The sequence below is a fragment of the Nycticebus coucang genome, chromosome 16 (assembly GCF_027406575.1).
Source record: "Nycticebus coucang isolate mNycCou1 chromosome 16, mNycCou1.pri, whole genome shotgun sequence".
NCBI lineage: Eukaryota > Metazoa > Chordata > Mammalia > Primates > Lorisidae > Nycticebus > Nycticebus coucang.
This window is the reverse complement of record NC_069795.1, coordinates 56,730,543-56,758,514: the sequence shown is the minus strand read 5'-3', so window position 1 is coordinate 56,758,514 and position 27,972 is coordinate 56,730,543. Positions and strand designations below refer to the sequence as shown.

The window sequence follows — 27,972 nt, the reverse complement described above, 5'->3', positions numbered from 1 at the left end:
TTAGAATTAAATGCAAAGCAATTGAGCAATATTTGAATAAAGCCCAACAGGCAGTGAGTTGCCTGTGGTTTGGCAGGCAGGGAGGTAAGAGCAAAGGTCCTGTGGCTGGAATAGAAAGAGATGGAGGGTAGCGGGAGAGAAGTTCGAGAGGTGCCCCAGGACCAGATCTCAGAGGGCCTCGTAGCCCTTGTAAAGACTCTGACTTTATTCCACGTGAGTCAGAACCCCATTGGTGGGAGGGTTGTAAGAAGATGAGAGATATGATCTAGTTTAACCTTGGCAGTCTCACTTCACTGCATTGATTAGACCACAGAGCAACAAAGGTGGAGCAGGAGGGAAGATGTTAGAAGCTGTTAAAAGAGAGGATGGTGTTTGGGAGTGATGAGAAATTGGCAGACTGTGGATGTGTTTTGAAAGTTGGACACTCTGGAGTTGCTGAGTGAATGTGAATGGGGGTGGGAGAGAAGAGGGAAGCCAAGGGCAACACCAAAGTTTTGGTCATGAGCTGCTGGAAGAAGGCAGCTGGCATGCTGGGTCTTCTTCATCTCATTTCTTCTTTCAGTACACTTTGCAGCTAGCAGTTTTCCTGGGGTTGTAAAGATACCACCTCATCGCTGGCAGAGTATTTTTCAGCTACAGGGAAATTCCAAAAGTGCGTGTGGGTGGGGCCTGGCCCTAGGCACACACCAGCTGCTTTCAATGAGCCTAGGAACATCAGAGCACCAGAGGCACGGGGGAGGGAGGGGGTTGCTAGGAGTCTATTTATTTGAGAAGCTGGGGCATTTCCCAGAAGAGAGATTTCCCCAAGGAAATAGAGAGTAAACGTCCTCCAACTGATGACCTGTTAGTCATTAGTAACAGAAGGGGTGGGGAACTTCCAAACTCAGCATGCTCAGTGTCTGGCCCTCGGTTTGCCCACAGCCCAGACCTCCACTGACTTCCGTCTGGGCCTCAGAGAGAGGGAAGGCTGAGGGTCTGAAGAAGAGCAGTTTCATTACCGTCTCCGTGGGGCCCCTGCCCTCAGCACAGCCCAGCTGTGGCACAGAATGGGGAGATAAGTACGTGTGCCTCACCCTGTCCTCTCGCCTTCCCCCCAGGGCACACAGAGAAGGACAGGGTCAGGAAGAAGAAAAACAGATAGGACCAGGCTCCTCCGTGAGTGAATGCAAGGTCCCCACCAACAGCCCCCCGCCAAATTCCCAGCAACACCTGGTCAGGTGGGAACTGCATCCCTGCATTCAGGGCTAAAAAAAATAACCAGCAAAGCGTGGACTGTGCAAGTCTTCAATTAAGCAGTGGTTTCTCAGGCAGGAAAAGGCCTGCGAAGACGTCTGAAAGCCTGTCACTCTCACTCAGACCTGGGGACAGGATTGGCAGCCCATGCCCAGCTGAGACAGCCCCAGGCATGGCCAGGGTGACAAGAGCCCTGGGCTAAACGTGGGACAAAAGGGATAGTGGAATTCCACACCAAGAGCAAGAGACTTCAAAACAAAAGTCTGAGAGGAGAGGGATTTTTACCTTTTTTTTAAGTTCAACTCTATTAGAATTGTAAAACGTGTTTACCCCTTGAGTGAGGAGGGTTAAGTTGCAAAGTGACAACAGCTATGATTTCAGAATAAAATGAGCAGGAGAAAGTTTCGGAGAGTGTTTGGCCTGGGCACACAGTCCCAAGGCACACAGTCTCTGCTCTGTTCCTAGCAGCCAAGGGACACAGTGTGCCTGAGGGTGCACGGCCCTGGTGTGTGCATAAATGCAGGCATGGAGATTTAGTGGACAGGGCCTCTGCTCCCTCTAACCTCTAAAATGATCCCACCAGCCTCCTGAGTCCCTAAATTCTTCCCCTGGAATATAGCAGTTTTCCTTCTGCCAATAGGAAAGGGAGGTTTAAGATGCTACCAGAACTTATTAGTTACTAGGTGCAAATAATGAATGGCTCCCTGCTGGGTGTTGGTGTGATGGGTGAAAGGGATAGGTGTAGGAACACACACAAATTGGGGTCAGCCAGTTCAAGGTGCAGCTTCACTCCCCCAATTCTATAGATCTCGGGCAAATTGTTGAACCCAGTACAGCAGAGCAAAGCTTCGACTGTGCATTGAACTCACTTGGGGAGACTTAAATGATCCCAGCATCTGGACTTTATCCCAGAACAACCCAATCCCAGTCTGTGTGTGTGGGACCAGGGATCAGAATGTTTTTAAAGCTCTCCAGGTGATTCAATGTGTAGTTCTCAGACTCCACCCCCAGGCAACCAAAATGGTCTGTATGGTGCAGACCTGGGAATCCATGTATTTAAAAACTCCATGAGTGATATTAATGTGCAGCCAAGGCTGACAGCCATAGACTCTGATTTGTCGTGAGAGAACCATGCCTAATTCATTAGGTGGTTGTCAGAATTAAAGGAAATAATACATTCATTGCCTTAAGTATAGCACTTGGTTCTCAGTAAACATTTAATACATGTTAAGAAGTGCTATTTTTAAAGTTATATTATTGTTACTATTAGCATAAGGATGCATGAGGGAGATTGGAGATCATTAATACAAACTTAGAGGCATTCTAGGAAGGTCAATCTAACGTCCCTGATTTTTGTGTTTGGCCAAGTGTGGCCCCAATGTGGTGGCTTGTCTGGAAACATCTTCATCTCCACGACCAATGCTTGATCTTTGACCACAGTTCCCCTCCCAATCCTGCCACCCTTGGTGTCCTGGTCCAGGAAGAGGAAATCAGGGGAGGGAGCAAGGCACCTGGGTGTGGTCCTGAACAGGGAAGGGGAGTTTGAAAAGAGTTTGGTCCTGACAGGGAAGGGGAGTTTGACTATTCATTATTTGGCTTTGCAAATACACCTCTACAATGGCTGCTGGGCATTGCTGTGGAATTAAATTAAAGGAGACAGTTCATTTGTAAAAGGCTGAAGTGCCTGTGACAAGCAGCCTCTGCCGGGTGCTATAAAGTGACTCCTGAATGGGATTTATAAAAGGACGAGGGAACGGTGGTCACCTGGGAGATGTGAGTCTGTGGGGGACTTCTTTCCTCCACCAGGGAAAGGCAAAGTCATACCTTTGGATTTCTCCTTTCTGTGCCTCTAGAAACTCATGGTGCTGTTTTTCTAAATCCATCTCCTCCTTGAAACCAGACAGAGCTACCACCTACCCCTACCATCTATTGTTTGTTAGGACAACATGCATGACCTTTCTGTACTTCAGGTAGCACATCCAAAAACTTGACTCAGAATAGACAAGAGCTGACAATTAAGTTTGAAAACTCATCCTAGAAAAATGCTACATACCTTCTTGTTGAATATCACTATGGTCACCTTCGAAGTCATCCCCTTGGGAAGCTGTGCACTGGTGCAGCACCTAGTCCACCCTTCAGAGCAATGTTGGAGATCCTTTTCTGGAATGACCATCAGAGCTATCACTGCAGGAGATCTGACATCTGGAATGACCATCAGAGCTATCACTGCAGGAGATCTGACAATTAAGTTCACAAACTTTCCACTTTGCACTATGTTGGCAGCATTGTACAATTTGGTAAGAGTCCATGACCTTGGTCTATCAGTGTCTCACAGCTGTGTTCTTGTCAACGTGTGGTAGTGTCTTGCTGAGTGGTGTTCATTATTGTTGCATGTTCTTGTGTGCTGTACCATGACAGGTCTGATGGTCATTCAAGTTCCAAAGTTGCTTTGAAGAGTAGACTAGGTGCTGGTGTCAGTGTATGGCTTCCAAAGAGAACTTCAAAGGTGACTGTAGTGATATTCAACAGGGAGGTATTAGCACTTTTTCTAGGTTGAGTTCATGAACTTAATTGTCAGTCCTCATACATGCTTGGAAGTCTGCTTGCTGAACAAGAAACTCATTCAATGTTTGAATTAAAGTTAATGAACTGAGACTACATATGTTACGTAACACCCATCACATGATAGAAATTCCCAAACCTCTCTCCTCCAGCTGGGGCTGGACTTTCTTTAACAGACCAGTCTCTTGTTTTAATGTCAGAAGGGATCTTCAGTGGGGATCAAGGTAACTGCAATTGGCTTGGTCAAAAGAAACTCTTAAGGAAAGAACTGAAGTGTCCTGCTCTGTCTGGACAATATATATATTGTATAAATAAAGCCTTTCTACGTAGACACACAACATTGGTCTCAAAGCCTTAGTTCATAAAGAACATGACTTAAACTGTAGCAAGGGGGCAAGAAATGCTGCTATCACCTCCCATCCACCCCAGCCCTGTGCACACTGGAAGGGCTTCCTTTAATGACTGCTCACTAGGCGATTACTAGGAATTAATTCAGTAGAGAAGATAATCAATAAATGGCCCACTGAGTGTGGTTCATTAAAGCAGAACTGCTCTTCTCTTCAGGTGCGATAAATAGTGCATTTAAAGTATTCAATACTATAATAAAGGTTGTAATTAAGTGAGGCAACTTGGCATCTTAATAACTGCATGCTTGAAAAGATTTAAACTTCAGAAGGAGACACAGAGTAACATTCATAATCCCTCCAATGGGTTTCATTTCTAGAAGAAAGAAATTAATGTCTGACTCTTCTCCTGAGAAGCTGACAGGGCAGATCTGTCCCCAGATCTTTACGGAGTTAAAAGTAAGAGGTGACTTTGAGAGCTTGCCATTGCATGTCTTTTGTTCTCCATCTTTCTCTGCTAGCTTAATTATTACCATATTCCTAATGGGAAGAAGGAAGCAGGAGCAGGAGCCAGAAGAGAGGCCTGAGGGATGCCGTTCAGGGAGCCAGTGCCCCAGCAGTATGCAAATCACTTAGCAATATACAAATGACTTTGCAGAAGTGCAGGGAGGCTTCCCAGACCAAATTGTCTCCATTTCTGTTTCTTATTACATTTGAATCACTTTCTGCCATCACTTACTTATTCTTTTGCCCTTTCCCATCCTTTGCAGAATTTGCACACACATGCACACTCACTCTCACATGCATGCTTGAGTGCCCACACACATGCCCACACACTTAAAATCCAATCTTTCCCTTTCCCTGTAGATTTTGAGTAAATTAAAAAAAAAAAAAATCTGAACTTCAGGTACACGTATAATTACAAGTCTTTTATTCAGTAGTTTGCAAAGCAGATGCATTTTCTTAATTTTCATCCCCTCAGGGGGGTTGTGTGTAAATTGCTGGACGTTTGAAAATGGATGCTGAGATTGTCAAACATCTCCCCGGACTTAGCATAGTGAGTCTAAGGAAAGACTCAGCAAAAGAAAAAAACATGCATTTGTTCTCACGTTTTTTTAAGTGCACACTGCCTTTGATCATACTCTATGGGCAGTGTTTATGGAAAAATCACATACTAATTAGATAGTTTAGTCCTGGGAAACATTTAAGCCCTCTGGACAAAGAGAGAGCCTGCCAAAGCACAGCTGAATGCTCTCTGTCTGCCACCCAGCACCCAATGCAATCACAATGCCAGTGTGACCTCCAATTATTGGTGTTCCAAATTCTGAATTCTATATTTAGAAATCTCTAGTGGAGATAACAGATTTCAACAGAATGAAACAAAATGCTTATGGAGATGATAGAGACATTTTTAAGCTTAAAATTGTCATTAAAGTTTAACTACATGTTATGTGAAAATGTCTTGCTTCGTGTGCTGGTGAGGGGAATACACACTCACATGGGGCAAGGTTCTGCTTTGTCTACCAGGCAAACAGGGCTGCCCCAAGATGTAGATGAGAGTGGAGTCTTTTCAGGCTTTCTCCCAGCTTCTCCTTTTCCTCTGAGCTGAGCCTGGAAGAAAGTTTGAGGATGCCTACCGCGAGTAGGCCAGCCCTGCTTGCACACAGCAGCTGGAAACAGGGCAGCCTTAAACAGAGCAAGTCCTGCACTTTACATAAATGCTCAAATTCTGCACTTTTCTATGAAATGTATTGGCTGACCAGAGTATATTGGACAGTTGGCTATTTAGAATTTTTTTAATAAGGAAAACTGAAAAGGAGGCTTCTGGAAGGACTGCCTTTATCCTAAGTATAAAAAATGACTCATTTGGTAGGCGGCGCCTGTGGCTCAGTCGGTAAGGCGCCGGCCCCATAAAATATCGAGGGTGGCGGGTTCAAACCCGGCCCCGGCTGAACTGCAACCAAAAAATAGCCGGGCGTTGTGGTGGGTGCCTGTAGTCCCAGCTACTTGGGAGGCTGAGGCAAGAGAATCGCTTAAGCCCAGGAGTTGGAGGTTGCTGTGAGCTGTGTGATGCCATGGCACTCTACCGAGGGCCATAAAGTGAGACTCTGTCTCTACAAAAAAAAAAAATGACTCATCCGGATCAGAGCTTGTTCTAACCCCACCCTTCAACATTTGCATCCTTCTGGGAAAAACCCTATACTGGCAGGGCTTACTGTTAGGGAGTGAAACTTGGGTGGGGTTCCAGGCCCCACTTTGTTCCCTTTTCTGAGTGTCTTTGTGGTGGCTTGGACTTGCTGGAGTGGAGCTGCACCCAGGTAGGCAGGAGAGGAGCCATCCCTGGGGTGATGAGTGTGGAGCATTGTGAATGGAGTCAGAGTTGGGCTGCTGGGCCTTGGCCAGCTTCTAAATCATGCACAGAACTCTCTAAGCATTGACACACCCAAGCCCATCCACAGTTTCTAGAGGTAGAGCCCGGGGGATGTATTGCTGGTGTCAGTCCCAGAGGGCAAGGATGTAGCTAGGACCATTTTAGGAATTGAGTTCTGCAGATCCTGCAGTCACAGCTGCCAGAAGAGACCCCAGAAAGTGATCACAGTTGTCTGAAGGCGTCTGCTGCCTTTAAGGTCAGAGCAGCTGGGGACCTTTTATCAACCCCATCCTAAAGAAGCCAGGCTTCTTCACAGCTGAAGCTGGGCAAGGAATAATCTAGGCCCCTGGTGACCTCACTCGTTAGTTCAAAGCATTTAACTATGAAGGCCTCCGTATGTGCCAGGCGCTGTGCTAGGTGCTGGGGAGGCGGTGCTGAACAAGAAAGACATCAGCCTTATCTTCATGAAGTTTAATGTCTAGCAAGGGAGCTAGACCCTACATAAATAATTACATAAGTCATGGATAGTTTTAGTTGAATAACTGGGCTAGGTGCGATGCCATCCTCCTCTAAGGGCTTGGCCAGGCACGGGGCTCTTGCCAAACTTTCTAAAGTCACTTAGACTTAGTTTGGAGATGGAAACGTATGTGTAGTCAGAGGGAGTTGAAAGACCATCTGGTCCCCCTGCATCTAGCTCACAGATGAGTGCATTGACATACAGAGCCACAAGGGAATGTGCCTGTGGTCACATGGTTCACTGGGCCCACGAATAGATTTGAGAATATATACCAAACCATATACAAGATGCAAATGTGTACCCTAACACACTCCAATTATATAACATACAGAATTATATTAGTGGCTAGCAGGAAGTTGAGAGGTGGAAAGTCCCAGATCACAGTGACTGTAGTTTTCACTTTGGAATGCATTTCTGCATAAAATATAAACCCGAGAATGGGTAAAGTCCTGGGAATTCCCTTCAAAACAAGTGATGAAACTGTACAATGACTTGTCTTAAGAGCTGCTGGGATGCTGTTCAATATTTCCGTGCTGGCTCTTGCTCAACCCTTCTGTGAAGCCTGCGTCTTCCTATAAAAGTGGATTTCTGGGCCTCAGAATAATAGAGGACCTCTCCTTTGCCCTACCTCTTTCTTGGAGACACAGATCTCCTATTTAGGCAAAGGAGACAGAAGATTTGTTTTATTTCAATCAAGGTAGAAACTAACATTTAGGGGAAACTATTGTTAGTGAGTATCCAGAGTATCACCTAAACAAATATGTACCTCACTTTGTGAGGACTTCATCTCCCCTCCAGAAAGGCTGACGTTACTAAGCAGTGTGGGAAGTGCTCTTGAGTGCTGGTTTTCTGCTTTTGACGGGAAATTTCATAATGCTTCCCCTGGATGGTTGCTAGGAGCCACTCCTTATGCTGACTGGATAGTTCTGTAAACATACTGTTTTCAAGAGATGATTGAAAGTGAGCATTGGTAGGCTTGTTTGAAGATTCTTTTAATGCAGAGTTAAAATGAGTTGATGTAACAATCCTAGTGAAGCTGATGGGGGCATGAATGATTTAAATATTTAAATGATTTAGATTGTAAAAAAAAAAAGTGTCTTAAAAATGTGTGAATTTGGGTGATTTCACCCTGTAGTCACCCTCTGGCTCTGACAAATAGGGTGCCCTGACCTTACTTACAGCTTCAGTCCATTGACAGAGATTCTGACCCTGATAAAAATGAGGCTGTTGGAGGGACAAGTGTCAGGGTTCTATCTCCTGTGTTATCTGGAGCCCCTTTGACTGTTCAGATACTTTAGTAACTTTAAGGGAACGCACTCAAGAAGCCAATATTTCTAATTCTTCTCCCAGAACTCTCCTGCACAAGTTGATGTGGCCATAAACTTTCTCATGAAGACAGCTTCCTTTGGGTACTGTTACTCCCTTTCCTGCACCTTTAATGGGTCACAACTACACTGAAAAGAATCTTGTAGCTATGGCAGGAGCACACAGACTCCAATTAGAACTAATAAAGATTTTTTTTATTTATTTATTTAAGACAGAGCCTCAAGCTGTCCCCCTGGGTAGAGTGCTATGACCTCACAGCTCGCAGCAACCTCCGACTCTTGGGCTTAAGCAATTCTCTTGCCTCAGCCTCCCAAGTAGCTGGGACTACAGGCGTCTGCCACAAGGCCTGACTATTTTTTGGTTGTAGTTGTCATCGTTGTTTGGCAGGCTCAGGCTGGATTCGAACTGGCCAGCTCTGGTGTATGTGGCTGGTGCCTTAAGCCACTTGAGCTACAGGCACCAAGCCAGAATTAATAAAGATTTTAAATGGGCAAAAAAGATTTCTGGGTGTCCTGTTCAGCGATCATCTTCATTTGTTATTGTGTTTGAGCAATTTTGCAAGACTATGTTATACAAAACTGATAGTATGAAGTATTCTCATCCATACAAAGGAAAGAGAATTGTGTCTATGGAAGTGTAATTGTTGCCCCATGGACATTAGTTTTTCATCTCTTCATTGGAGTACTTGCTTGCTTATACGTGTCTTAGCTCTGGATTCTCTTTTGAACCAGTCATAACATCTTACTAGCTTTCCCATGAGTTAAGTAAATAAAATCTTTGACACTTGTTCATTTTACATTCATTCAAATGTCATAATTTAAACTACATAACTTCAAATAGATGCAAGCCATGTCATACATAATATAGCTGTGGAAATATTTCTTAATATGGATTGTGAGGATCATAAAGTAGGAAGTTATAACAAGTTCACTTCTATAAACCGCTGGAAATGATGGTGGAGAAGAACATCAGCTTGGAATCTTCAGAAGGGTGGGTCAGGTCTTGGATTCCGATACACAGAAAAGATGGATGAAGTAATCTTGTCAAGCCATCAAGGGCATGGGACCCTCCACCCTGGTTGGAGTTTCTGGCAGTGTGTGCCCCTGCCTTAGCTGCAAGATTCTTTTCAATGTAGCTGTGACCCATTAAGGGTGTGGGAAAGGGAGTAACAGTACCCAACAGGAAGCTGTCCTCATGAGAAAGTTTATGCCCACATCAACTTGTGCAGGAGAGTTCTGGGAGAAGAATTAGAAATATTGGCTTCTTAAGTGAGTTCCCTTAAAGTGACTGAAGTATCTGAGCAGTATTTGGAAATCAAAGAAGGCACCCCGGCAGGAGGCCACCTTCTAGACCAAGTCCATCTCAGAATTATGCGATAATTAACCTTTGCCTGCCCCAGAGCCCAAAGCCACAAAAGAGCTGCCCTGCTACACAGAGGAGACTCCTTCCTTGATGAAAACTAAATAAGACAAGACCCAATGCAGAGGGAGATAGCATAATGACCTGACTTACTTTCCTTCCTCTGTTATCTTTACTTTTGTTCATCAATACTGGAAAACTAAGGACAAGAAGTACAAGCCAACAACTTAGAGAAGCTAGAAGCTACTGCTCCGCACCCATAGCTTAGGGGTTAGGGTGCCTGCCACATGCACTGGGGCTGGTGAGTTCAAACCTAGCCAGGGCCTGCTTAACAACAATGACAACTACAATAACAACAAAAAAGCCAGGTGTGGTGGTGGGCACCTGTAGTCCCAGCTACTTGGGAGGCTGAGGCAAGAGAATCGCATAAGCAACGTTACTGTGAGCTGTGATGCCATAGCACTCTACCAAGGGCAACATAGTAAGACTCTGTCTCAAAAAAAAAAAATTCTCTCTTCCAGATTTGATGAGAATCCAAAGCATACATTACTCATTACACATGAAAAAGGATTACCAAACTGTAGGATCCTATTTTTCCTTTAAATATATATTTTTCTTAATGTCTGAAAGAATATATTGCAAAAAATAACTATCTGTGGTAAATTGTAAGTAATTTTTATTGATTTTATTTTCTGCTAACTGATTTTCCTAAATTTTCTACAATCACAGCAATTTATCTCATCAGCTGGACTGTCATCACTCTAGCCCCACAGTAGCTGAGACTGAGGTATAGGGCATATCACCCTGAGAATTAGCTTAGTTAAACAGTAAAACCCTCAGAGAGCTGCTCCCAGGGAAATGATTGATGCTGTCACTCAGAATGTATCATGAGTCATAATTTTTGAATACTAGGGAAATTCTTTTCAGATTGTGTTCAGCCTTAAAATTGCTCTCTTCTGGCCAGTGAAGGAGATACCGAAATCTTTCACATGTTGCCAAATTCAGAGATAGTTGAAGCTCAGAAACAGACACTCTGAAATTTTTTTTCAATTAATATAAAAAGGCATGAGATTGAGGAAATAAACAATTCGAAACTGATTTCTAAATGAAAATATAAAAGAATTAGGATAAGATAGAGAATGAGGGTATGATCTCTAAAAAATGAATAAGGAAAGAGATGTTTGACTATTTCTTAGGAGGAGGAGATGGGATTAAACATCAGAATTACACTGTATATTTTAGTTTGAATGGCCAAAACCGAGTCCCTAGCAAGGGCTTTTGTTCTACATATCTGAAACTTGAGGGATGTCCAGTTGACTTGTGGGCAAATGCCACAACTTCCTTTACATGGGGGACCAAAGAGCCTCACAGCGTGGAAAATGGACCGGCACTGTGAAGATGACCATTGAGCCCTGGATCTAAAATGTCTAAGCAGGAGGAAAACACAGTTTAACTCTTGACACCCTCCCCCTTCACCCAGTCCCCAGCAGATACAGGATGGAGCAATGTTCTCTCCAAACAGGAACAGGAAATGAGGTTAAGAGGGAACTTCCTCGGACTTGGAAGTTCAAGGGCTGATGTCAGATTGGCTACCAGGCTGGCCCCACTTGGACCAGTTCTGTAAATCATAAGGAGAGAGAGAGCTGAACAGCACAGGGCAAAGGACAGTAAGAGCAGTAAAGACCTTCACAAACAGTCTAAAGGCACAAGTGCTGCTCTCCTCGTGGCATCCCTTGAGAGGGAATGTCTTCCCTTCCCTTTCAGAGAGAGCTGCTATGAAAAGGAGAGAAGACAACGATTACACACAGGAAGAAGATGAACAGAGAACTTGAAAGAAAACAGGCAGTAGGAAATAACAGTCCCTCTCAGGCCCTGCAGAGGACTTGGGCGGCAGTGAAATAGTGGGCAGGTAGCCGTCCTTGGCAGCAGCACCTGTGTGCCATGCTGTGGGTTTGCCCTGGAATCAAAGATGGAATTAGAGAGGGGAAAAAATCCAGAGCTGTATATGGATCATTGCAAAAGTTTTGAGATATTCAAAATTCAGGAAATGTAAAATCCATACAGGCAGAAACAAATAAAGCCCTCCAAACAATACTGATAAGCCAAACAAGTTGAAACTTAACAGGTGAATCAGAAAGGACGCTGTCGACTGTGTTTCTTGGAAGTGAAGTAATGGCCAATAACAGTCTATCTCAAAACTTTTGTAATGACCCACATATCTGGCAACAAACCATAGAGTTAGTCTTTTATTTCTCTTAGAAAGAATAAATTATGGTGTGGCCTGAGCAGACACCTCTGCTATTCTCAAATGTTATATTCTGTTGTCACTCATAAATTGTATAATAACATAGCCCTTTCATGTATGGTCAGACATCTTAGGTGTATAAAATTGAAAATGTCTGGGAGTTTTCTAGTGCCCAATTTCATATAAAGATGTTGAGAAGATAAAATAGCATCACCTTTAGAAAAGCAATTTACCAATATACAACTCAAGAATTTTAAAGGCACTTTTACTCTTTGTCTAGTAATTCCATTCTTGGAAACCTGTCACAAAGAAAGAATACTAAATGCAAAGATCTATGCATGAAGATGTGTATTAGCATGTTACTTACAAAAGTCAAAAACTGTTACCAACGTAAATGCTCAAAAATCAGAGATGACTTAAGTAAATTATGAAAATCCACATTTGGGATGTAATGGAACTATTTTAAAAATGGTTCTAAAGAGTTTTTATATCATTGACTTATATCTGTGGTATATATTTTTTAATATCAAGCTAGTAAAATTTAAGCTTCAATATAAATTCTCGGCTATCTGTAATAACATGCATTGTACATCAAAGTGGGAAATAGATAAAAAATTGCCTGTAAGTGATACGATGGTGTTTGATTCTTATCTTATTTTACTTTATTAATATTTTATCTCTCAAGTTTCTACAATAAGCAAGTAACTAATTTATAATCTAAAAAGAACATGTATATGTGTTTGGGTGCATGTCCGTGGATATTCTTTCTTTTTTTTTTTTTTTTTGCAGTTTTTGGCCAGGGCTGGGTTTGAACCCACCACCTCTGGCATATGGGGCCAGCGCCCTACTCTGTTGAGCCACAGTTGCCGCCCTCGGTGGATATTCTTACCTACACAGGAACACACACATATACCCAGTGCCTTGACAAGGAGCTGCTGTGCCCTCACACGATGGCTAGCTCATGTGTTACAAGCTCAATATTCTTATTGCTTTTCTTTTCTAGCTTGAACAACAGTTGTAGATATATGTGCTCTGTTCCTTTTCTTCCCTCCCCCCATAAAAAACCACACCCATGCCCCCACATACTCACACAACGTGCAAAAAACCCCACAAACACACACACACACACACACACACACACGATTAAAATCTTCCAATCTCCTAAGTGTGTTCTCTCTCTCTCTCTCTCTCTCTCTTCCCTCCTTCCTCTTCCCTTGCTCACTTTCCTCTTTGCTACCACTTTCTATCCAGGGATGCCTGGGGTGCCAGGGGAGAAAGAGTGAGATGGGGTGGGGGAGGGAAAGCCAGGCGAGCAGATTTGCTTGGCAGGCGCAGAGGGCAGTCATTTCAGCAAGCAATGAGCCAGAAGCTGCTGAGATGGGGTTCAGGGTAGTTGGAGGAAGGCCTGGGGGCTGGTTGAAATAGTTTGGATTGGATGAGACAGGCCATTTGGAGCCCCAGTATGTTGCCAAGCAGGGAGAACCAACATTCCAGAAAAGGCTAACTGGAGGGAAGGCCCAGGGCCAAGGCGCAGGGCACAGCATGCACGCCTGTCCTCATCTCCAGTGTGCCAGCAAGCATAGCCACAGCGCAGAGCTGCTCTTTTTCTCTGGGTTGAAGGGGCTATTTCCTCTCCCCTTTCCCTATATCCTGGCTGTGAGTAAAACAGAGGTCACAGATTCGAATGCCTCAGGATTAGGCTGTTATGTAAGTTAGGCAGGCTAAGTGTGATGAAATACAGAGCGACAGGGACTGCAGCACACCGGGGCATGTTTGCACTCTGAAGTGGTCTGGCATACTTTCATGCCAGCACTTTTGCTCAGCAGGTATGAGGCCAAGGGTGGCAGGCCTTCCAATTATTCAAGGGAAGCTGAAAATCCAGAGGAGGTTAGAATTATCATGTGTGTGTTGTTCGTGTGTGCACGTGAAGCTGCACAAAAGCACGTTAGAGATCTCAATATGTAAAATATTGGCTCAGCTAAAAAATAATACTGGATGGACCAAAGATAGCCTATCTGCTGGCTGGATTTAGACTATGATCCACTGTTTTAGAACTCTTTAAAACAAAACCATATAAGACTTCCTGCCCTTCTTTCATGGCTGATGAGAAACATATTGTCTCTTGTAAAGGAATATTGTTTAGTTTCTATTATACGCATATTACCCTACGGGTCATGAGAAATACTAAGTTGTTCTCTGTCTTCTAGGAGATTAAAATGTTGTTGAAGCAATAAGATTTTCACCTTTCACTCAGGAAGGTTGGGTAATAGTGTTAGGTAGGATTTTGATATTAAGGCCTAAATAGAGCCAATCAGATAGGCCCAAGTCACCTTAAAAAGCAAAATGGCTTTTAGATCTATAGAAAAACTTGACTGTAGTAAAATCCATGGTGTGGAATTTATATTTCCAGCACTAGGCACATAGTAGCTGATGTTCAACAAATATTTTTGAGTCATGTTGAGTCATTTTTGATAAAATTAATGAGTCGTAGAGTGGAAAAGTCAGTCTTATGTGCTTAGGAAAATGAGGAAATAGGCAAATATTTTCATCATTGGATATTACAATATTCAGTGGAGAGATACTGAATTTTGGAACCAGATCATTTGGTCACTAGTGTCCTCATTTCTGCCAGGGAGCAGAATTGTATAACCCATATTATAGTTCACAAGCCTATTTGCATTCTTTGCTGAAATGTCTAGTCATCCTCCTAATGACCAATTAAGCTTCCTTGACATTTTGAATACAGGCAGAAAGGAGCCAAGCACAGAGGACCCACACGCTCTGCTCATGTGAATGGTCCATGTCTCCTCATAATGAGCATTTAGGTTTGCAAATCCACATTTGCACTGTTTGGTTAACAACGCTTTGTCTCCCTGGGACTCTTGGGATCCTGTCTTGGTAACTGCAACCAACCTTCCTTGATGGTGGTCCAACTCATCAGCCCTTTGCTCTTGCAAATGGCATTGCACAGTAAAGGACCAAATGAGCAAAGCAGACAGGATGTACAGCATCCACCAAAGAAGAAAGCAACGTTGTGAGTACTCAAGGTTGAAAAGGGGGTCCATGGGTGGGTTTTAGGAAAATGAAATCAGTTTTGGAGATGTGAAAAAGATGGCGGGGGAAGAGGATATGGACAGTAGTGATAAAACCAATTTGCTCCCTCAGAAAGTTTGTTCTCGGGGAGTAGGTAGAGGGAAAGTTGCTTAGGTCAGCCTGAAAGCCAGGGTACAGGGTTTGGACTTTATCCAACACATGTCTGGAGGAGTTACTAACTTTCTGAGAAAGCGAGTGACTGAGGAAGCAGGACCTCGGCGTTTTACTTAGACTGCTTGTAAGAGTAGGAAGGGCTTCACTGCACTCTCATTAGAGCTCAGAATTAACGAATCAATCCCGAAGGGCTCTGTGGAAGTCAAACAGAACCCTCCCCAAGAATGTGAGCTGATTATAAATGTCTTATGCTCTGTCTCTAGGAGACAGGTGGACAGTCTGAGAACACAATGGCTCCTGGATTTCTAGAACACACTCAGCCGTGCAGAAAGCAACACGAGAACTACCATTGTGAAATCAGACCCCTCATTATTAATAGTTCATCTCTGTCCATCCTGATGGAACAAAAGCTCAAGGTTTCGTTGTCGTCCTGGGCAACATTTATAACACAGCCATCAACAAGCCCTTGGAACCGCCCCGAGCCTTTGGCAATGCCAAGAAATCAACATTTCAGCCATGTGACTCCTCAAGAATCTAAAAGTAAAAGAAAACTTCCATGGGCCACATGGTCACATCTTCAAGAAGAATTCTGGGTGCTCAGACAGCCACTTAAGCTAGCTGGGGAGCTTGTGCAGGGCACAAATCTCTGGAGCCGCAGTTTTTCATCTCTTTGGAGCTCAGAACCCATTCTTTAAAAGAATTCATCTAGAATTCCAATACATGACAAGGATAAAAGTGTTGCGCTCTGGCTGAAAGGTATGGGGACTCGTTTCTGATGCGCTTTTGCCCACCACACTTTGTGCAGCTCCCCCTCTGCCCAAGTCCAGGGCACCATAGAACACAGCATGAAACCAACAGGGTGAGCTAGTGCAGCTGCAGAAGGAACAGCACTGTTATCAACTGTAATCGCACTTTTAGGTAACATTTATTTTGTATGCATTACATGCCAAAGATTATTCTCAATGCTTTACATGTATTAATTTATTGAATCTCCACACCAACCCCATGAGGTTAGGGACAATTATTATCCCTCTCTTACAGACAAGGAAACCAAAGTTGAAGGAAATACAAACTTTGCCCAAGGTAATAAGTAGTAAAGCCAGACTTTGGTCCCAGGAAGTGAGATTTCAGAACCACAGCCTTCTGAATACCTGTCAAATCAGTTCTGCCTCGTTACCCAGGTGAGCTTTTAAATGTTCAGGATTTGCCTGCAAGTGTTTAATTTTAGTTTTTCTTCCCTTCCTTAGAAAGAGAAGACCAGGCAGAGGAGCCACTCAGGGTTCACCTGGACCCAAAGCCAGGTTTCTCCCTCCCCACTTCTCAACATTGGAAAACAAATAACTCCTCTCCTAGTGCCAGAGGAATCTGATATCCCTGCTCTGTGTTTCTCTGGTGGAGGAACTGCGGCACTGAAGCCAGGCTATAAATATCAGAGTTAATGAGGCCGGACTCCTGGAGACCTAAATGAATGCATTTTATGGGTTTGTCATACATCAGGTTAATATGATCCTGACAAATAATTATATGGAAAACTGGACAGGGACCCAGAATGTCGTTATTCCTTCTGAATGTTACAGCAAGTCGTCTGGCCAATTAAAGGGTGATGACGCCATTACCGAAGCGTGGAGCAGAACGGTAACAATGCAGGGCCTACAGACAAAGGCGCTGTGGCCTGCACCCTCCATGGCACCGGTGACACAGTTGTCATCATCTGACTCCTCAGTGAGCAGAGCCCCACATCCATGTGGACTATCGTGGTGAGACCTGCTGTGTATGCGGGAGCAGGAGGACAAAGGCACAATGGGCTACTGATGTGGTTTTCTCTGCCCTCCCCCCCTTTTTAAACATCAACTATAAGGTTTCCATGTGGAAGGACATTTATATACATTGGGTGAGTCTTGAACACAGGTTCTCAGTTTGAATAAGCCAGACTGCCATGGTAGCTTCTTGTCTGGCTAGAAAGATAGCTTGTTCTCTCTTGGGTTAATTACAGTGGCCTCAGAGGGGAAAGGGCTTCCTACTGAAGAAAAATTAAATAAAGATACTCTGTGGCCATGACATTTGCCATCGCTTAATTGGGTTGCCCCGAAGTCCTGGAGCTGTGCTCCAGTCTACAGAGCTGGGACTTTGGGGAAGGTGATCCCAGGGAAGACATTCAAGTTCATGGACCTTTCCTCAGCGACCCAGAGCTCCACAATGGCTCTGTTCACAGGCTGATCAGAGCACAAGCACACTTTCCCCAGGCCCTGCAGAGGGGCCTAAAGTCAGGCCATGCTCTGCCTGCCAGCCTCCCTGCCCAGAGGAAAGGGGGCATTTTTATTTTTATTTTTATTTTTTTTATTTTTTGTAGAGACAGAGTCTCACCTTATGGCCCTTGGTAGAGTGTCATGGCCTCACACAGCTCACAGCAACCTCCAACTCCTGGGCTTAAGCGATTCTCTTGCCTCAGCCTCCCAAGTAGCTGGGACTACAGGCGCCCGCCACAGCACCCAGCTATTTTTTGGTTGCAGTTTGGCCGGGGCCAAGTTCAAACCCACCACCCTCGGCATATGGGGCCAGCGCCCCACCGACTGAGCCATAGGCACCGCCCGCATTTTTATTTTTTTGAGACAGAGTCTCAAGCTGTCACCCTGGGTAGAGTGCTATGGCATCATAGCTCACAGCAACCTCCAACTTGGGTTCAAGCAATCCTCTTGTCTCAGTTTTTTCTATTTATTGTAGAGATAGGGTCTCACTTTTGCTCAGGCTGGACTTGAACTTGTGAGCTCAAGCAATCCACCTACTTTGGTTTCCCAGCGTGCTAGGATTACAGGCATGAGCCACCATGTCCAACCAGAAAGGGGGCAGTTTTTAATGTGCATAATGTGAGTTAGCAGTGGTCCTCAGCTCTTCCAGCAGTCAAGGACCACTGCTTGAGCTACAAGAGCAATAGCAGCACAGCTTTTATTTGTCTTCCTAATGTTCCCAAGCAACTGCCTTCGTGTTCTCCTGCCTCACTGTGCTCTTTCTCTCTCACAGGGCACACAGAGAGGGCTACAGGAGACACAGAGCTAGGATTACACTAGGAACAAAATCCCATCTCGTCTTGACTCTTTTGGCACTGTTCCTTTTCAGCAGTAAGATATTTTCCTCACTGTTCCCCCATTCCCTGAGCAACCCTCTCCTCCCCAGTGGTTTTCCAGCCTGGAATTGCAAGTGAGACGTTTCTTCAAATGTCCCCACTCCAGCCCTCTTCTCACAGTCCAAGTCCACCTGAGCCTGGAGCAAAGTGAAACATTAGGGACATTGCTTTAGCAAGACAGCAACTCAGATGTTGTTCATCACCAATCACTTGATCAAGCAATCAAAACATATAGTACAGATTTTAAAAATTCATTTTTCTTTATATTATCCTCTAAAGCAGTTCCATATTGTTTAGCTCAATTTTCATATAAGTGTGGGGACTTCTAAGAGACAACAGTCCTCAATATTGAAATGAGGAAAACTCCCGATTCTTGTGCCCAGCTTCTCCCTCCTCTCATCCAAAATGTTGCCAATACCTTGGGACTCTCTCCAGGTCACTGAGTACTGGCAAATTGACCCTCTCTCAAGGACTCCTGTCCCTGTTGCCACCACCCAGTGTGAGCAGAAAGCCCTTGTCTTGAGAAAATCATCCCAGAAAACAGAGAAAGGCTCAACGGCAGCTCATCTCTTGAATCCAGTATTTGGAAAAAAATGTCTTCCTTTTTTTTCCTTTCCCAATTTCAAGAAAAGATAACGCTGAGTATATTTTTCTAAAGGGTAGATACACAGAATTAGATAAGATCTTTTTTTCCAGCTGAGCCTCCTGCTGGGTTCCCTAGCCAACTTTCTGCAGCTCATAAAATAAACACAATTCCCATTCATTCCCCCAGCTCCAGATCCATCATTACTTGGCTATGGACAAATGGGCAGGTGGTGCTGCACAACAGGGCTTGGATGAGCTCTTTTTTCCTTCCTGGACAGAAGGAGTGGGATTAACACAAAAATCTTCTATTCATGAATGACAGGGCAGACAACTGGGAAGTTAGTGTGAATTTTATCCTGGAGAAAAGGATGGAGGCGGTTATTACAACAGGCTGATGGTCTCCATAAAAGCAAGTCTGGAATCTTCCATACTGATCACCATCTCCTGTATGGTCTAGGCTTTGTCTTTGTTAGATGGAGATGGGCCACTATGTGCGTGTATATGGGGGCATGTGAGAGCGTGACAGGCTGAGAATGGGGGGCTGGAGAGGTAATAATGAGGGTGCATCATAGGTGGTCCTAATTACATATATGAAGACCTACTGCAAAGAATTACTTACTTTTAGTGTTGTTTCCATTTAAATATTGAAAGTTGGGGCTACTTCTGAAGTAGCCTCAGGAAAGGGAAGACATACAAAGTTGTAGATTATTTGTATAAAGTGAATACAGCTTAAATTCCCTCAATTGCTTGGGCCTTTGTGAATACAGAGGGCTGTTGGGAGTTGTAGAATGTTCTAGGGAAGCAGAAGCCAGGCTGTAATTAGGAAGTATTTCTGTTCCAACACACACTTATTTCAAAGCTCCTGAAGCTTTTCTGCATAAGGGGACATACACACACACACACACACACACACACACACACAGCTGCGCAGTCTATGAACAGCTACCAGGTGGCCAGAAAGTGTTAGTGCCTGAGGAGAGGCCCTAGTTCTGTGGCATCTGTAGGCCCTGAGACATGGTGGAACGGGGGGTGGGGGAGACAAAATATTGCTTCAAGAAGATGTCAAGCACTAAGGTGGGTTCCTGCTGGAAATGTCAGCTGTGCAGAGTTAGTATTGCCTTAGAAAAGGTGTCTCCTCCTCAGTGAGATCCAGAACATTCTGCCTCTGATAACTGATGACTATTGGAGGGCGTTGTCTGCATGTGAAAGTAGGACTCATTAACTCAGGGGTTACCTACCGGATGACCCTGCAGGTTGAGGACACACTCTGGGCCTCATGGGTAGGGCACACCACAAATAGACCTTGACTTGGAATCCCAAACTTCATCCTAAAGTATCCTAAAAGTCCCTATTTCCACTATTTCCTGGGGGAAGGATGGGATGGCTCTGGGCCAGGATAATCCTTCTAGCTGGGGAGCAGATTTCCTTAGAGGAAAACTATTTCCTTATATTCAAAATTATTCAGTCAGAATTTGTGAAGGGTCTGAGATTTTTCTCTTACTTGCAAGCTAACAAGTTATGGGGCCATAGTTTTATTTATATGTGTGTACTTACATACACATATAACCTTTTTTCTTTATATATGCATGCACACATATATAAGATATATTTAATGTATGTCTATATACACACATGTACATCAAGTATGAGACCTCTGGATCAGAAACAGAGACCATTTATCATTCCCAGCAAAATTAGCAGGTTGGAGCAATGTCTCCCCCAAGGCAGTCCAGTAAGGGGCAAATAGCAGCTATAGGCATAGTGAGATGCATTCTTGAAAAGGAACTCCTCATTGAGGAAACTCAAATGTTACACAGGGCAAATGGTGACCAACAGGTCATCGCCTCTGGAGAGACAAAACCATTATCTCTACTCTGAAAGATAATCAGATAATCTCTTTGAGTAGAGGAAGAGGTGGCTTTATCTTTACTATTTTTGAAGGTTTCTAGGGAGGGAGCTGATCTTATCCTGGACTATCTTCTGACACAATTTTTCTTAATTTGGCTGTAAGTATCTTTGTTCAGAAGACCCTGACTTTGAAGAAATGTAAAATATTCACAGAGAATTATTTCCCCCTAAAATTATGTAGGTAAAATGAAATCTCCTTCCCACAATAAAAATTTCTTTACATTATACACAATCCTTCAGGAATATTTTATGTAACTATACCACCCCATATAGTAGCATCTGTAAGGGTGGCAAATGAAATGTGACTAACTTCTGCATTTATTCCCCTATTTTATTTTTATTTTTTATTTCATATTACTATGAGGGTACATATAACTAGGTTACATCATTTGCATTTGTAAGGTAAAGTCTGAGATGTAGGTGAGTTCTTCATCAAGGAGGTGTGCCATATACCCAAATATTATATCTGTTATATGGAAGCTTACTGAATACCTTTCCCCTCTCTCTCCCCTTTCTGAATTTAATTGTGTTTTTCTTTTGTTTAGGACTATAGTTGTTGATCTACTTGTTTCAACATAGTAGAATGAGTTGAGTACATGGGATTCTTGCTTGTCCATTCTCGAGAGTGAAGACTTTATTTATTATTATGTATTAGTGGCCAATAGCCAGGGACACCAAACATCTGGAAATATAAAATGCAATCCTGCCCAGTGAAAAATCATCTCAATCATTTTTCTTCACTTGGGAGAGTGAGTTGGAAAAAGTTCTCCAAATCCATCCAGGTAAATACAAAAAAATGCAAAGTCTCTATCTTTTTATGGCTGAATAATATTCCATGGTATACATATAATATAGTTTATTAATCAAAGTGCTCATTAGCTTATCCCCCTACTATTGAACATATGTGGGAAGCAGCATTCTACTAAGGGACACTGGAGTCTAGGCTTTCAAGGCTGTGACCATCAGCAACAGGCCCAGTGGTCTGAGGAATGGGAAAAAAGACCATAGTGTGAAGAAACATCTTCCTAGTGAACCGCTCAATGGAAGACATGAGATAAACTCCTTCTTTCTCAAGTGCCCAAGAAGAATGGGACTCTTGAAGCAGAGAAGTCTTATACTTGAAGTATAAGGGTGCACTTGTTGACTTCCTGAGTTCTTCTCCTGGGCCTAGAGAGAGAGCCCAGACCATCTCCAGAAAATAAAGCTTGGGTCTTGAAAATATCAGCTGGTCACCTACTTTATTTGAACCAAAAGGCTTTTGACTTACCTGTACACTGTTTTCTTGCTAATAATCATCTCACCTGGGCTTTCCTAAAAAGTAGACAGAAGGACAAGTTTCTCTTTAAGGCATGTAGGAACTCCACCCCAAGAATAAATCCCTTCTTACCTGTGTAGCAGAACAGTTAGCTGCACCCACCAGTCTCACTGCAGCCCCACCTTCTCCTGGTTGGCCCCGCCGAGGCCCTCGTGTCTCCAAGCTGCTGTTCTGCCTCCCACTTTCCACCTCACGGCCCACTCACCTCTTTCTTTCCTCCCTCTACCCAAGCAAGAGTTTGATGATCTAAATCTCTGTTGCTGATAGATGAAAATAATATCATAAGGTATAAAGATGGGGAGACTTTTAGTTTGAACCATATGAAATTATTTTCTAAGTCAAAAACAGTTAAATACTGGCAGTTTCAGATGGTTCACCTAATGGGTCTCCCTGCCTGGGGATGCAATGTGAGGTGCACACCAATTGTCCAGGTCAGCTAGACTCATTGGATGCCCTTGACTTTAGTGGCTGCACACACCTGCATGGTTCTCAAGCCTGGATCTCTAACTCCAGCTTCTCTTCTGACCTGCCAGACATCTTCATTTGGATGTGACAAATGTACCTCAAATCTGATATGTCCAAATGATGTCACCCTTTCCCATCTCAGACCTGTTCATTCTATATTCCTAAGGCAAATGGCTTCACTGCCTGCCCAAAGTCACCACATTCTACCTATGGGATATTCTTAACTGTTTTCTCCTTAATCCTCTATCCCTAGTTGGTACGTATGTTAATAATATGTGCCAACATACACATATGTTAATGATATCTCCTTAATGGTGTTTAATCTAGTTCCTTCTCCTCACTGCCCTCTTCTAAACCCGCATCATTTCTTACCGGCACTCTAGTAACTACCTGCTAGTTGTGTTGCCGCCTCCAGTTTTCTCACAACGGCAAAGCATGCGGAATCCTTCACCCAGAGAAATAGCTCTGAAGCACAAATATGATTACGTGCGTCTTCTCCTACATCTCTGACTGCCTTTTGGATAAAGGCCTCACCCCTAAAGACCCAGGAGATTTTATAGCTCACAATCCTCAAAAAGGGATGGGATCTAACAGTATTACCTCTGTAAGGCTGATTTTGAGTTTTTGGTTGTTAATGACCCTTAGTGGCCAATAGGGACACTAAGCATCCTGAACTAGTAGGTGCAGTCTTGCCCAGTGCAGAACCAGGTCATCCACAATACCAACAGATTGCAAGTTGAAGTACACTGGTTGGCTCCTGGTTTCTAATTTCTAGCTACTCAACCTTCTTCACCTCATGCTGAAACCATCTTGAACTTTGGAGTTCCTAGGGGCACTCCCTGCCTTATGCCCCTGTCTTTTCCTTCCCCTTCCCATGTCACCCCACACTCCTTCGCACCAACCCCACTCACCGGTTTCTTATTTTGCTTACTTCTTCCTACTCATTCTTCAAGATTCACTCCCCAGCCTGGGGCTTGAGTCTGGGCTCCCAAAGTATCCTACACTTACCTCTCTGCACATTTATTTAAAGTGTCTGTTCATGTGAGAGTATCTTCTGTGTCACTGTGAGCCCTGCAGAGCAAGACAGGGTGGCCAGTTTCTGTATTCCTAGCACAGAACTAATACATGAAACCTTTTCAAGTTTTTTTTTTTTTTTTTTGTAGAGACAGAGTTTCACTTTATTGCCCTTGGTAGAGTGCTGTGGCGTCACACAGCTCACAGTAACCTCCAACTCCTGGGTTTAGGCGATTCTCCTGCCTCAGCCTCCCGAGTAGCTGGGACTACAGGCGCCTGCCACAACGCCCAGCTATTTTTTGTTGCAGTTTGGCCGGGGCTGGGTTTGAACCCGCCACCCTTGGTATGTGGGGCCGGCGCCCTGCTCACTGAGCCACAGGCGCCGCCCGAAACCTTTTCAAGTTTTGAAAACTATAGAATATCTTCAATTTTTTCTTATGATGTTTTAATTCTGAAAACTAACATATCTGCTTGGAAAAAAAATTCAAGCAGTTCAAGGAGAGGAGCCACGTAGCAGAGCGGATATGATTACCTGAGTTTAGATTCAGGGTTCACTCCCTAACTTTATGATACACCTCTCTTTCCACATCTGTACAGAGGAGGCGATAGAGGCCCTAATGCATAATGATGGAGTGCAAGTGCTTTAGAGGCTGAACTCAAATCCCAGCATTGCTATCTACTAGCTGTGTGACCTTGGCCAAGTTACCTGCCATCTCTGTGCCTCAGAGATATGCTAAAGTTTATACAAAAGTAAACTACATCTGTCCTAGGCGTTTGGGGATGATTAAGTGAGATGATAAACACCAAGCACTTAGAACATTGCCCGGTACAAGGCAAATGCTCAATAAATATTAGCTAGAATTATTATCAATAATAGCTAGAATATTACTTTTGTACTAAATTAAAAGTATATATTAAAGATGCTAGCTTCCCTTTTTAATGACAACCATTATCAATATTTTTAAGTGCTGGGCACAGTGGTTCATGCCTGTAATCCTAGCACTCTTGGAAGGCTGAGGCAGGTGGATTGCCTGAGCTAACAGGTTCAGGTTCAGCCTGAGCAAGAGCAAGATCCTGTCTCTAAAAACAGCTGGTCGTTGTGGCGGATGCCTATAGTCCCAGCTACTCAGGAGGCTGAGACAAGAGGTTTGCTTAAGCCTAAGAGTTTGAGGTTGCTGTGAGCTATGAAGCCACAGCGCTCTACCGAGGGTGACAAACTGAAACTCTGTCTTAAGTATTATGCTAGAAATGGTTTATACATACCCAATGATATATTTATGGGTTTTTAAGTGCAAATGAGAGCAAATTATGCCTATTTGATTTTTTCTCATTTAACAACATGCTTAGAGACTTATGCCTAATAGCACCTGTACCTCTGACTCATTATTTTAATGGCTTTATTATAATAGAAAGACCATGATTTATTTGCTAGTTTCATAATTTTTTGGCTAGCCCCATTTTCACTGTTGATAATAATTATTTCCAGTTATTTACCATGACAATAAAGTTTGCTATTGACTGAATGTATTACTCCCAGATACCTCCTTATCCCTTGGTAAAAGGGAGCCTCAAATTGCTCTGCAAAACCTCAAGGTTTTTTGTCTTCAGCCTTCTTAGTGGTTGCCTACATTGCCTTGTGCTGATGGAGCAGAGATGCAAATGACCTGGGGTCACTTTATCTCTACTTGGACTCTTTCAAGTCCTTTTCAACAAGACAGTACTACAGCCTCTATAGGCCTCCTGCCCTTTGGGATCTTTGTAGTCTGGGTTCTCATCAGTAAATACTTCAGATACCTAATTACTCCTCAGGGAGGAACAATGTGGCACTATTAGCTCAGAGATGTCTACAGGGGGCTGAGGGAGATATGTGTTGCTTCATCTTCTCAGAAGGGGGAAATGATTCATAACTGTCAGAAATCTGATAAAAATTTTACAAGTACATGAAATTAGTTATATAAATTATAAGACATAAGTCGTTCTGTGACAACTGAAAAAATGGATAATTTTTCATTAATATAGAAAAGAAATACGAATCACAATACCCAAGTAGCTGCTCCCACAATTTCCTTCCCCAGCAAATATCACGTGCACCTTGTGCCAATGGGTGGAATGCAATATTGGAAGTGGAGGAGGCTGGAGCGGGTGGAGGGTAGGAAGAAAGAACCCAGATGGAAGAGGTGGGAAAATGTCAGAGAGAATTTCCCTTGTGTCCCAATTTGCCTGGAGCTGCTTCTGCCGGAAGCTCTATAAGACTAACTGTTCAGAAAGGAGGCCAAAAAAAACAAAAAAATAAAACCTCCTTTGTGAGGCTTTTCCAGGGGTAGACATTTCTGAAAAGCTGATCGTGTTTCTTCCCAATCATGCAGGTCCACAGTCTAATCAGCACAAAGACTGAGACGATGAACCCACAACACAAAAATTCTGGGATCTGGGCTTCTGTTCAGAGAGAAATAATGCAACTCTCCTCTGGATAATTTGTTCATCTTAGCTCTGTGTTTTACTGTCATTGGAGAAACAAAGGCAGGACTCAGCACCAAGTTCTATAATCTGGAGCTACCACCGAGACATTCTGCACATGCCCAGAAGGAGCGGTTTGTTATTAGACTGTATTTTGTATACAAGTGACCATTTTTCAGTCAGATAGGTGATTTTTCCTACTTCCATTCATCCTAATACTCCATTTCTGCACTATCAGTCAGATTGGCTGAGCAGAAAGGCCAGCCTGTTCATCAGTGTCTAGAAATGCCAGGTGTACTTTTCTAAAGCCTGGAATGCTTTTCACAAAACCCGGCCAACGCTCCATCCAGACGGGCCTGCCCAGGGAGCACTGCAGGTGCTGCACTTGGTCCGACGGCTCTCTGGGCGGGGAGTGGTCTGGACCTCATGTGGACCGTGAAGACCAGAGCTTTCCCACTCACACCTCCACTCTGCAATGAGCTACCATGGATTTTAGAGAGAGCTCCCAGCAGCATTCCTTACTAGTTCTGTGACTTCATTTCTCATAGTTGGCACATAGTACAAGTTAGCTGTTATTATTAACATTTATTAGGGACCAAATGCCACCAGCCAGCATTAAGGCACTATTATCCTATCCCTTGCTACTCATAATGCAGCCACAGATCAGCTGCTCCTGCACTACTGTGAGCTTGTTAAAAACGCAGGCTATCAGGCCCCAGCCCAGAAGCAGAGTCAGAATCTGCATTTCAGCAGGATCCCAGGAGGGCTGTAGACACTAATGTCTGGGAGACCCTGTGGTCTACATTAGGTCCTGGCTTGTTGAAAAGGCCAGCCCATCCACCTTCTGTGCTTTTTTTCAAAGGACAGTCTTTCCTAGTGTTTTCCTGGTGTTAAAACATTTTTCCTATAACCCAAATCTAGGCACATGGCCAAATCAAATGTGAATTTGCTTAGTGGAAACAATGAGACAGAATATTTGATACCGAATTTTGCCATCACTATGTTTAACTCCAGTTTCATAACCATTTTTGCTTTCCTGTTTTTGAAAAAGGTGGAGAATTATTTTAAAAGTCACCTCTCCAGCCTTTTTTATTCTAGTCGCGGTGAGTGTGGTGTTATGATACATACACACATGTATATTGGGCTCCGTCCACAGTTCCTGGCTCATAACTCCCTCAGCCCTTCTTATAGCCTTTTGTTATCATGCTGGCTACATTAGGCCTCAGGACACAGACTGTCTGTGACCTTCACCTGCCCCAAGGCAGGACTGTAATCTTCCCCTACCTTTCTTATTATGGGTCAAAACTCTTATTCCATATATGGTCCCATTCCGTACTCTGAAGGCTTAGTCATATTTCCACATGGTTGTCCATAGAAACCCAAGAGAACTGGGTTAGCTTCGGGTAGCTGAACACATGGAGGTTCCTGGTGGGTGGTACACCCAAGGGAAGGCGGGGAAGCTCCACACCCCTCCCCATACCTCTTCCTGAGCATTCTGTTCATCTATACTCCTGGTCATATCCTTTATAGTAAACTGGTAAGACTAGTAACACCGGTACGTACTATGAGCTACTCCAGCAAATTTACTGAACCTGAAGAGGAAGGGGGTAGTGGTTACATCAAGTAACCTTGACCAACTTGAAGCCAGTTAGAAGTTCCAGAGGTCTGTTCTTGAGACTGGCATCCGAAGTTGAAGGGGGGCAGTTTGGGGGACTGAGCCTGCCCCTAAGGGATCTGGGGGATCTGATGTGCTCTCCAGCTAGATAATATCTGAATTGAATTAGAGGACACCCAGCTGGTATCCACTACTTGGGGTGGGGGGAAAAACCATATTTGGTCACAAGTTTTCTTCTGCAGTGCTGATGGATACAGTATGAAGCAAAGGAAAAGCACAGAATGTGGAGTTTTTCCCAAAGCAGTGGGACTATGGGGTGGCTTTTTTC

At 43.8% G+C, this 27,972-nt stretch overlaps 1 long non-coding RNA gene across 5 annotated transcripts; it reads left to right on the top strand.

The window, feature by feature from the left end:
- LOC128568122 (uncharacterized) lies at positions 1-27,042 on the top strand. Of its 5 annotated transcripts, XR_008374983.1 has the most exons (5): positions 1-213; positions 14,704-14,991; positions 15,428-17,055; positions 21,324-21,560; positions 25,939-27,042. It is a non-coding gene; the product is annotated as an uncharacterized LOC128568122 (long non-coding RNA). The 5 variants fall into 5 exon arrangements; XR_008374985.1 differs by lacking the exons at positions 21,324-21,560; positions 25,939-27,042 and adding an exon at positions 18,183-18,288; XR_008374982.1 differs by lacking the exons at positions 21,324-21,560; positions 25,939-27,042 and having other exon boundaries at positions 15,428-16,082; positions 16,206-17,209.
- Positions 27,043-27,972: the final 930 nt, after the last annotated feature.